Source organism: Arachis hypogaea, chromosome 12, assembly GCF_003086295.3.
Source record: "Arachis hypogaea cultivar Tifrunner chromosome 12, arahy.Tifrunner.gnm2.J5K5, whole genome shotgun sequence".
Classification (NCBI taxonomy): domain Eukaryota; kingdom Viridiplantae; phylum Streptophyta; class Magnoliopsida; order Fabales; family Fabaceae; genus Arachis; species Arachis hypogaea.
The window spans coordinates 75,503,712-75,516,183 of NC_092047.1; the positions used below are offsets into that span (position 1 = coordinate 75,503,712).

General features: G+C 40.9%; 1 non-coding gene across 1 annotated transcript; it reads right to left on the reverse strand.

The window, feature by feature from the left end:
• Nucleotides 1–3,445: 3,445 nt before the first annotated feature.
• On the reverse strand, nucleotides 3,446–3,549 carry LOC112731716 (small nucleolar RNA R71). Its single transcript, XR_003167481.1, has one exon. It is a non-coding gene; the product is annotated as a small nucleolar RNA R71 (small nucleolar RNA).
• Between the last annotated feature and the right edge of the window lie 8,923 nt (nucleotides 3,550–12,472).

Consider the following 12,472-nt stretch of genomic DNA (forward strand, 5'->3'; position numbering starts at 1 on the left):
CTAGAAAACTACTGGAAGAAGAGGAAATAGTTGTAAAGAAATTACCAAGGGGATGGAGAAATAAAAAGATTCCTGATGCCAAGGCATTTTGGCCAGTTTCACTGACTTTCCTTTACTGTTTTTAGGGTAGTTTCATGCATTTCCTTAGGAAATAAGCTCGTTTTGGGTAGATATTTACTTACATCTTGATTCAAGCATACATTGTGCACTTTACATGATTTCATGAGGATTTCGCATGAATTTAAGGACAAATTGGATGTTGCATTTCCCATGACTTGGACTAGAACTTTGATGCATTTTATTGCTTGATTTCAGGACAAAGGAAGCAAAGAAGAACCACATTAGTGGCTACGTTAGTTACACTAACGTTAACACTAACGTGGAATGGGAGTAACTTGCAAAGTTAATGAGAAAAGTAATTGCCAATAACGCTCTCGAAGCCATCATTGCCCACGTTAAGAGTCACGTTAACTAAGTTAACGTGAACTCTAACGTGGAAGTGGAAAAAAGGAAATGGAGCCAACGTTAGTGAAACTTAACATTATCACTAACGTTGGACCAAGCTCATAAGTGGCCATGTTAGTTGCCACGTTAACTTAGATAACGTGGCCTCTAACGTTAAGAAGTAAAGGAGAAGCCAACGTTAGTGACATTCAACTTTGTCACTAACGTTGGCCAAGTGACAATAAGCCACGTTAACTTCCACGTTAACCTAGTTAACATGGAAGCTAACGTGAGGAGACAAAGTGGTCAATAACGTTAGTGACACCAAACATTGTCACTAACGTTGGAAGGAACCCACACAAGCCCCAATAAGCCACGTTAACTCCCACGTTAACTTAGTTAACGTGGAAGTTAACATGAAAAAGGGAGGTGATCGCCAACGTTAGTGACACCCAACATTGTCACTAACGTTGGAATTAGGCCACACAAGCCACTATGAGCCACGTTAACTCCCACGTTAACTTAGTTAACGTGGAAGCTAACGTGGATAAGGGAATGATGAGCCAACGTTAGTGACACTCAAGTTTGTCACTAACATTGGAGATGGCTAGCATGGCCACGTTAGAAGCCACGTTAACCTAGTTAATGTGGACTCTAACGTGAGAAATAGGGGCACATTGGAACGTTAGTGACAGTGGTAAGTGTCACTAACGTTCTCGAAGGTTGGCAAGCCTACGTTAAAAGAGCCACGTTAACTAAGTTAACGTGGACTCTAACGTAAGGAAGGGGGAGACTTCTCAACGTTACTGGGAAAGGTAAGTCCCAGTAACGTGTGCGAAAGGCATAGAGGCAACGTTAGTGGCAACGTTTGTGCCACTAACGTTGAAGTTAACGTTGCTCTTACTTGGGTGAGGAACATTAGTGAAAAAGGTGATTGTCACTAACGTTCTCGTATCCATATTTTCACTGAACGTTAACACCACTAACGTCCTGAGCTAAAGTCTCTGCCCACTTCACACTTTCTCTCTGCAAGTAAAGCCAAGCCCAATGAAGAAGAGAACTGCTTCAAACTCAAGATCCAAAGGCCCATACCCAAGACTTGAAGAGCCAACTAGAAGAACAGAAGAGTAGTATATATAGGAGTAGCTTTGATTTAAATTGAGAGTTAGAAATTATAGGGAGCCTCTTGGCATAAAACTACTCTCTGTATTTTACTTTCTCTGCACTTCTAGTTTCATCATGTATTCTCCATCTTTGTTTTCATTTCCAGAGCTATGAACAACTAAACCCCTTTCATTGGGTTAGGGAGCTCTGTTGTAATTTGATGGATCAATACTAGTTTTCATTATTCTTCTTCTATCTTTTCTCTTGATTTTACTTGAAAGCTTTCGATCTTTATCCAATTGGATAGTTATCTTGGAAAAGAAGCTATTCAAACTTGGATCTCTTCTGAACCTTGAAAGAGGAATGAAGAGATCATGCTAGAAATGCTTTCTCATGCTGGACCAAATTGGGTTTGGATGGATATGTGACTATAATCCTCTCAACACTTGATTTGGGAAATGCATGTGGTATAATCAGTGACCATACTTCATCTCTTCTCATGAGCAATTGACCAAGGAATTGGCTATTGATCAAGATTTGAGAGATTGAATTACAAGAAATTGTAATTCGATCACTTAAGATTGCCAAGGAGATCAATGAGTGCATTGATTGAGGAAGAGATGAAAATGAAATTGATCCGGAGAATGCAACATCTCCTGAGCCCAATGAACCCCCCATTTCTGATCTTACCCATTCTCTTTAATTTCTGTCATTTACTTTTATGAGCAATTTCCCCATTCCCATTTAAGATTCTGCAATTTAATTTCCATCATCTACATTCAGCTCTTATTTCTAGCATTTTCTTTTCTGTTATTTACTTTCCCGCCATTTAATTTTCTGCAATTTCTCAACTCAAATTCTGATTCGCTCAACTAAAACATTCCTCTAATTAAAGTTGCTTGATCAATCAATCCCTGTGGGATTCGACCTCACTCTATTGTGAGTTTTTACTTGACGACAAATTCGGTACACTTGCCGAAGGAAATTTGTTATGAGACAAGTTTTTCGTGCATCAAGTTTATGGCGCCGTTGCCGGGGATTGATTGTGCATCAACAATGATTAAATTGGAGGATAACTAGATTGAGCATTTTATTTTTGTTTGATTTAATTTTCTATTTGAGTCATTTACTTTCTATTTTAGTTAATTTTTTTCCCTTCCCCCTACTTTTTCTTTGTTATTTACCATTCATTTCACTAACCCACTAACTGTTTGATATATTGCATCACTCACACTAACAGTAATTCTGACAGATATACTTTCTGCACCTATTCTCTTTGCTTGTACTTGTTGGTTGTATGACAGGGAGAAGAAGCAGGGCTTCAACTTCCTTTGATTCTGAACCTGAGAGAACCTTCCTTAGACTAAGGAGGGAGGCAAGAGAAAGACGTGTAGTTGTTGCTGAAGAAGAGGAGGAACACTTTGAGGAATACTTTGAACCAAACATGGAAGAAAACATGGAAAACCATCGTGAAGAAGAAGCTCACAACCATGGCGGAAGAGGACAAGCAAATCATGCTGGGGAGGATAGAAGAGTTCTAGGCTCTTACATCAATCCAAACCCAGGAAACTGTGGAAGTAGCATTCAAAAGCCAACCATCCATGCCAACAATTTTGAACTAAAACCACAGCTCATCACCCTTGTTCAGAACAACTGTTCGTTCGGAGGAAGTGTCCAAGAAGACCCCATTCAACATCTAACCACCTTCCTAAAAATATGTGACACAGTGAAGTCTAATGGTGTTCATCCTGACACCTATAGACTGCTTTTATTTCCATTCTCACTCAAGGATAAGGCAGCCAAGTGGTTGGAGTCTTTCCCAAAGGAGAGCTTGACAACTTGGGAAGATGTGGTGAATAAATTCTTAGCAAGATTTTACCCTCCTCAACGAATCAATAGGCTGAGAGGTTAGGTCCAAACTCTCAGGCAACAAGATGGTGAGACTCTGTATGAAGCATGGGAGAGGTTTAAAGACCTAACAAGGAGGTGTCCACCTGACATGTTCAATGAATGGGTGCAGCTACATATTTTCTATGAAGGGCTCTCTTATGAGTCAAAGAAGGCCGTAGACCATTCATCCGGAGGATCTTTGAACAAGAAGAAGACCATTGAGGAGGCCATAGATGTCATTGAAACTGTAGCAGAGAACGACTACTTCTATGCTTCCGAAAGAGTGAACACAAGAGGAGTAATGGAGCTAAACAATGTAGATGCTCTGCTGGCCCAAAACAAGCTCATTACCCAGCAGCTGGCTGACCTCACCAAGAAGATGGAGAGGAACCAAGTAGCAGCAATCTCCACTTTATCAACAAACCAAGAAGGAGTGAATGAAGAAGCAGAGGGAAGTCAGGAGCAAGCCAGCTACATTGGGAATTCACCTAGGCAAAACCATGATCCATACTCCAAGACCTACAACCCTGGATGGAGGAATCACCCAAACTTTGGGTGGAAAAATCAACAAGACCAAAGCCTTGATCAAAGACGTCCAAATCCCAACAATGCAAGCCACCAACATTTCACATCTAGACCATATCAACACCCCCATAACAACACCTCTCCACATCCACATCAAACCCAAAATAACTTACCTCATCCTTCCACCTCTAATCACGATCTACAATCATTTTATGACAGACTCTCAAGGATTGAGAATCTACTTGAAGGCATAGGCAAGAAGATTCAAGACAACAAGGTGTTCAAGGAGGAAGTGCGAGCCAGTTTCAAGAACCAGGGAGACACAATCAAGAGGTTGGAATCTCAAGTGGGGTATCTCTCTGAGCAAATTCCCAAACCCACAGATGGATTCCCAAGTGACACAGAGAAGAATCCGAGAGGTGAAAAAAAGAAAGTAAGATGGAAAGATTGCAAGATGGTCACTATAAGTGATAAGGAGACTGAGGACAAGCCAAGCAAGCTGTCAGAACAACCTGAAGATACCTCAGTAGAGAAGAAGGAAAAAGATCATCAAGAACCAGAAATCTCACAACAGGAGCTGCTAAGACTCTATGCACCTTTTCCCCAACTGCTCAATGGTGCTATGGAGAAGAGAATATACTCAAGGTTTCTAGATTTGTTTGCATCTCTGCATGTCAACATACCATTCATCAAGACTATTCAACAAATGCCCGCATACATCAAGTATATGAAGGAGCTGCTTCCCAGGAAAAGCTCACTCAAGGGAGGTCAAACTATAGTGATGAACAAGGAGTGCAGTGCCCTCATTCAACCATAGTTGCCTACGAAAAAAAAAGATCCAGGGAGTTTTCATGTCCCCTGTGCCATAGGGGAAACAATGTTTGATAAAGCACTCTGCGATTTGGGAGCAAGCATTAACTTAATGCCCTTATCCCTGGTGAAGAGGCTGCAGATCAATGAGATATTGCCCACAGATGTAGTCATCAGGCTGGCTAACAAAACTCAAAAACAAGCAATAGGGGTGGTGGAAAACGTGTTGTTAAAGGTTGGGAAATACTTTCTTCCCACAGACTTTGTCATCTTGGACATGGAAGAGAGTCAGACTCACCCAATCATATTAGGAAGACCATTACTAGTTACAGCCAGAGCACTCATAGATGTGGAGTGAGGGGAGCTAATATTGAGGATCCATGATGAATGACTCAGCTTTAATGTCTTCAAACTCTCACAAGAAGCAAACCAAGAAAACAAAGAATCAAGCAAAGATCATAATGAGATACTGACAGAGGAAGCAAGCACTGAAGCACAACCAGCCCATCTGGGAAAGCCCTTGGTTGATGAACAAGGAAATAAGCAGTTGTCACAACTCAAGAAAAATTTAGAGGAACCTAAACCACCAGAGACATGTGAAGACAACAACAAAATTCCCTTAGAAGATGAAGTCCCCAAGAGCAAGACAACATCAAAAGGGACAAAGAAGAAGGTACCAAGGGGGTAGAGGAACAAGAAGATCCCTACGGAAGACTTCTCTCCAGGAGATAAAGTGATCTCAGCTTACTTCCCAGATATCCCCCCTAATCTCGTCACTGTACCATCTCAGTTACCTAAGGTCTTCACTATCAATAGAGTTCTCTCCTTAGAACATGTAGAGATCATTGATACAACCAATGGATATAAGTCCAAGGCAAGAGGGGAGGACTTGAAGCATTATCAACCTCCCTGATGAAGGAGAAACGTCAAGCTAGTGACGCTAAAGAAGCGCTTCATGGGAGGCAACCTATGTTTTATTAGCTTTTACTAGTGAATAAGTCAATATTCATGAATTCCAACCCAAACTTGACAAACACTTGGTGAAATCCTTATATTGCAATATATAGTGAAGAACAAGTTTGGTGTTCAAAGCGTGCCTAGAAAGCATGAATGCAACTGAGAGCATGCTAGTCTTGGAGCCTTGAACAAAACTTTTTATCACAGTGCTCCAAACTAAGTTTGGTGTAACCCCATGGTACCACCAATGTGCATATAAGGATACACAGTTAGTTAGTTAGTTGGAGTTCATGAATAAACAAAATCTTTTCTTCTTTTTATTAGTTTAGCCGTAAAGTTTAAATACTTTTTAGGACATTAATTTTTCTTATTTTATAGGGAAAAGGAGAGGAACATTGAAGGAGATTGATTGGACAACTAAATAAGAAGGGTTCGGCCACTTCATGAGGAGAAACTACACACTTGTTCTAAAAAGGGAAGGCATTGGAAAATGTTGCCATGCAACACTGAAAAGGATGGGACCCTTGAAGACCGAGCAATCTCCATCATAAAGTGATGATCCTTGTCCTTTCTCCATGCACAATCCCAACCGTCCATCAAACAACCACTCCATCAATCCACACCCTCCATTCACTCACAACCTCTCTATATAAGTGATCCTTGTTCCGTACCCCACTCTGCACACCTCCCCATTTCGGATTCCCCTTCACTCCCTTCATTGCACTCAACCCTAAACAACCAAAAGTCTCCACACCATTGCCAACTTCACACATTAACCCTCATTCATGGCATCTTCGAGCTCTAAAAGAAGGAAGGGAAAGAAACCTATGGAGCAACACCGTATGATGAAAAGAGATTTAGAAGCTTGCACCATGCATTGCAATACGGGTGGATGGTGGATAAGGAGATCATTTATGAGCTGGGATTTCAAGTTAGGAAAACTGAGTGTCCCGAAATCACAAAAAAGGTAGAAAAGAGAAGATGGAAGCTCATCACTGATTCGGTCATTAAGGTGAATGCAAATCTTATAAGAGAGTTTTATGCAAATGCGGTCCGATATGATAAGGCAGATGAGTCATATACAAGCTTTGTGAGAGGAAAGATTGTGGATTTTGGTCCCATGAGTGTCATGAAGGAATTAAAACTGCGGTCCATACCGTTTGAAGAAGAGAGTTATCTTTCAAGAATGGACAACAACCCTAATCATGACCAGATTGTGCAAGACATTTGTGTACCAGGAGCTGACTGGGAAAGATATGCAGATAGGAGACCAAGGTTCATCAAGAGAGCAGATCTCACTCCGGAAGCAAAGGGGTGGTTCGAAATTGTAAGGAGGTCTATCCTCCCAGCAGCGAACAACTCGGAGGTGAATCTCAAGAGAGCCACACTGGTACACTGTATACTCAAAGGAGGAGAAATCAAGGTTCATGAACTCATAGCAGAAGGCATTAGAAAAATGGCAGAGAAAAGTGACTCAAGAGGAACGTTAGGTTACCCCAGCACTATTTACCGACTGTGCAAGAAAGCTGGGGTGGTGTTTGAAGATGAGGATCCCGTATGGACAAAAGAGGGCATTCTAATAACCGTTCGACGAATGCATGCTACCACATCCCCCCTGCCTTAACGGAAGCAAAGGAAGAGGACAGCCCCTCAAGTAGTGGAAGGACAAGTCTTAGAGGGGCAAGCACCAGCCACCTTGGATATGCACGAATTGCAGGAAGCCATTGATGGACTATCTCGACAATATTTGGAAAGCCAAAGAGCACAGAGAGAGCTTCAACTACAGATGATGGGGCAGCAAGAGGAGTCGCTCTCAAGATGGATGACTCAACAAGGGGAGTGGCAAAAGCAAATGATGGATCAACAACTGAGTCAAGGGTAACAATGGGGTGAAACATTCCACAGGATGGAACAAAGGCAAAACGAGCAACAAGAATCCATCCAAGACAGATAGAACAGGCAAAACTATTGGACGAGCGAAGGGCATTCTCAGAAGGAGTTTACTTGAGCGAGACTGGGCATCATATAAATACTCAAGCCAGGCTCGATTTCTTGGTAGGACATCTGCCTATATTGCATCCAGGAATCACAAGGTATGAAGAAATGAGGAATGAATTAGCACGAGAAGAAAGACAAAAGGTAGAAGAGAGTCATGAATCAGTGAGGAAGGCACTTGAGGATTGGAAGCAAGCAAGATTGGCACGGATGCGAGGGAATGCAAGAGGACACAAAGAAGACAAAAAAGGAGGAAAGCATGGGCATCCACAAGAGTAAAAGGTGGTGACGTTTCTTCTTTGGTCCATCTTCTTCTATGCTTTGAATAAGGAAGATCTTGTATGAAATAGAACTTGCTTCCATGTTATGTTTAAACCTTTTTAAATTCAGTCTTTTAAGTTTTTGTGTTGAAGAGGTCTCTGTGTGCTAGTCTTTATGTCACCGCATCCTTACTTTGCTTACTTGTATGCTTGTCCCTTTGAATCAAATGAAAAAGAGGATGAGTGTTTACAAAAGACCAGAGAGGAGTTCATACTATGGAGTAAGTTCATGAGTTTATGGTATAGTCATAAGTTGGCTAAGTTGGTTCAACCATAAGGTGGGAGGATAACTATCTGTCATGAATACTGTGCTTGAGACACACCCCATGAGACTAGCTAAATAAGAAGATCCTAATAAGAAAAAGGGAAAGGACAATCAAAGTTGAGGAATAAAAGAAAAAGAACAAGCATTAAGGCTAGGCACCAATGGTTTTTAATCTTGAGGCATGTGTCTGTGGTGCTCCTGTGTGAGGGATCTACTTGGATGAATAAGCTCTTAAGGGTGCCTTATCACTTGGTAACTTGGGTTAACTAACTCGGAATTATCAGCTGAAAGTCCACTATCAAGAGTAACCCTCAATACAGAGCATTTAGTAACCCAAAGAGGTGCTAGACACCAAGGTCTCAAGAAAAGAAAATAAATAAACTATGTGCCTGTGGTGTGTATGTATGGGGGAGAGACTTGAGCAAGTAAGTCCTTAGGGGTGCTTCAACACCTAGCACCTTGAACCAACTGGTTCGGGAGTGTTGGCTGAAAGCTTATTTTAAAGAGTTGCCCCCTTACAGAGCACTTAGTTTAAGAACAAAAATAAGCCCTGAAATAATAACAAAAGGATCAATGAATAAAAGTCACATGGGATGCAACCATAGTGAGTATTCTAGGACATGATAAAGGTCTGAAAGCCAGGAATGAACCTAAGTTGCTATGCATGAAACCACCATAAAACCAGGGACATGACTTCCACAAGAATGACTCATTTCTCTTGGCATTCCATTCATCATTCTCTTGTTCCAGTACTTGCTTAGGGACAAGCAAGCTTTAAGTTTGGTGTTGTGATGCCAGGGCATTTTGGCCAGTTTCACTGACTTTTTCTTTACTGTTTTTAGGGTAGTTTCATGCATTTTCTTAGGAAATAAGCTCGTTTTGGGTAGATATTCACTTACATCTTGATTCAAGCATACATTGTGCACTTTACATGATTTCATGAGGATTTTGCATGAATTTAAGGACAAATTGGATGTTGCATTTCCCATGACTTGGACTAGAACTTTGATGCATTTTATTGCTTGATTTCAGGATAAAGGAAGCAAAGAAGAACCACATTAGTGGCTACGTTAGTTACACTAACGTTAACACTAACGTGGAATGGGAGTAACTTGCAAAGTTAATGAGAAAAGTAATTGCCAATAACGCTCTCGAAGCCATCATTGCCCACGTTAAGAGTCACGTTAACTAAGTTAACGTGAACTCTAACGTGGAAGTGGAAGAAAGGAAATGGAGCCAACGTTAGTGACACTTAACATTATCACTAACGTTGGACCAAGCTCATAAGTGGCCACGTTAGTTGCCACGTTAACTTAGTTAACGTGGCCTCTAACGTTAAGAAGTAAAGGGAAAGCCAACGTTAGTGACGTTCAACTTTGTCACTAACGTTGGCCAAGTCACAATAAGCCACGTTAACTTCCACGTTAACCTAGTTAACGTGGAAGCTAACGTGAGGAGACAAAGTGGTCGACAACGTTAGTGACACCAAACATTGTCACTAACGTTGGAAGGAACCCACACAAGCCCCAATAAGCCACGTTAACTCCCATGTTAACTTAGTTAACGTGGAAGTTAACGTGAAAAAGGGAGGTGATCGCCAACGTTAGTGACACCCAACATTGTCACTAACGTTGGAATTAGCCCACACAAGCCACTATGAGCCACGTTAACTCCCACGTTAACTTAGTTAACGTGGAAGCTAACGTGGATAAGGGAATGATGAGCCAACGTTAGTGACACTAAACTTTGTCACTAACGTTGGAGATGGCTATCATGGCCACGTTAGAAGCCACGTTAACCTAGTTAACGTGGACTCTAACGTGAGAAATAGGGGCACATTGGAACGTTAGTGACAATGGTAAGTGTCACTAACATTCTCGAAGGTTGGCAAGCCTACGTTAAAAGAGCCACGTTAACTAAGTTAACGTGGACTCTAACGTAAGGAAGGGGGAGACTTCTCAACGTTACCGGGAAAGGTAAGTCCCAGTAACGTGTGTTCAGGGCATAGAGGAAATGTTAGTGGCAACGTTTGTGCCACTAACGTTGAAGTTAACGTGGCTCTTACTTGGGTGAGGAACGTTAGTGAAAAAGGTGATTGTCACTAACGTTCTCGTACCCGTATTTTCACTGAACGTTAACACCACTAACGTCCTGAGCTAAAGTCTCTGCCCACTTCACACTTTCTCTCTGCAAGTAAAGCCAAGCCCAATGAAGAAGAGAACTGCTTCAAACTCAAGATCCAAAGGCCCATACCCAAGACTTGAAGAGCCAACTAGAAGAACAGAAGAGTAGTATATATAGGAGTAGCTTGAATTAAATTGAGAGTTGGAAATTATAGGGAGCCTCTTGGCATAGAACTACTCTCTGTATTTTACTTTCTCTGCACTTATAGTTTCATCATGTATTCTCCATCTTTGTTTTCATTTTCCAGAGCTTTGAACAACTAAACCCCTTTCATTGGGTTAGGGAGCTCTGTTGTAATTTGATGGATCAATACTAGTTTTCATTATTCTTCTTCTATCTTTTCTCTTGATTTTACTTGAAAGCTTTCGATCTTTATCCAATTGGATAGTTATCTTGGAAAAGAAGCTATTCAAACTTGGATCTCTTCTGAACCTTGAAAGAGGAATGAAGAGATCATGCTAGAAATGCTTTCTCATAATGGACCAAATTGGGTTTGGATGGATATGTGACTATAATCCTCTCAACACTTGATTTGGGAAATGCATGTGGTATAATCAGTGACCATACTTCATCTCTTCTCATGAGCAATTGACCAAGGAATTGGCTATTGATCAAGATTTGAGAGATTGAATTACAAGAAATTGTAATTCGATCACTTAAGATTGCCAAGGAGATCAATGAGTGCATTGATTGAGGAAGAGATGAAAATGAAATTGATCCGGAGAATGCAACATCTCCTGAGCCCAATGAACCCCCCATTTCTGATCTTACCCATTCTCTTTAATTTCTGTCATTTACTTTTATAAGCAATTTCCCCATTCCCATTTAAGATTCTGCAATTTAATTTCCATCATCTACATTCAGCTCTTATTTCTAGCATTTACTTTTTTGTTATTTACTTTCCCGCCATTTAATTTTCTACAATTTCTCAACTCAAATTCTGATTCGCTCAACTAGAACATTCCTCTAATTAAAGTTGCTTGATCAATCAATCCCTGTGGGATTCGACCTCACTCTATTGTGAGTTTTTACTTGACGACAAATTCGGTACACTTGCCGAAGGAAATTTGTTATGAGACAAGTTTTCCGTGCATCAAGTTTATGGCGCCGTTACCGGGGATTGATTGTGCATCAACAATGATTAAATTGGAGGATAACTAGATTGAGCATTTTATTTTTGTTTGATTTAATTTTCTATTTGAGTCATTTACTTTCTATTTTAGTTAATTTTTTTCCCTTCCCCCTACTTTTTCTTTGTTATTTACCATTCATTTCACTAACCCACTAACTGTTTGATATATTGCATCACTCACACTAACAGTAATTCTGACAGATATACTTTCTGCACCTATTCTCTTTGCTTGTACTTGTTGGTTGTATGACAGGGAGAAGAAGCGGGGCTTCAACTTCCTTTGATTCTGAACCTGAGAGAACCTTCCTTAGACTAAGGAGGAAGGCAAGAGAAAAACGTGTAGTTGTTGCTGAAGAAGAGGAGGAACACTTTGAGGAATACTTTGAACCAAACATGGAAGAAAACATGGAAAACCATCGTTAAGAAGAAGCTCACAACCATGGCGGAAGAGGACAAGCAAATCATGCTGGGGAGGATAGAAGAGTTCTAGGCTCTTACATCAATCCAAACCCAGGAAACTGTGGAAGTAGCATTCAAAAGCCAACCATCCATGCCAACAATTTTGAACTAAAACCACAGCTCATCACCCTTGTTCAGAACAACTGTTCGTTCGGAGGAAGTGTCCAAGAAGACCCCAATCAACATCTAACCACCTTCCTGAGAATATGTGACACAGTGAAGTCTAATGGTGTTCATCCTGACGCCTATAGACTGCTCTTATTTTCATTCTCACTCAAGGATAAGGCAGCCAAGTGGTTGGAGTCTTTTCCAAAGGAGAGCTTGACAACTTGGGAAGATGTGGTGAATAAATTCTTAGAAAGATTTTACCCTCCTCAACGAATCAAT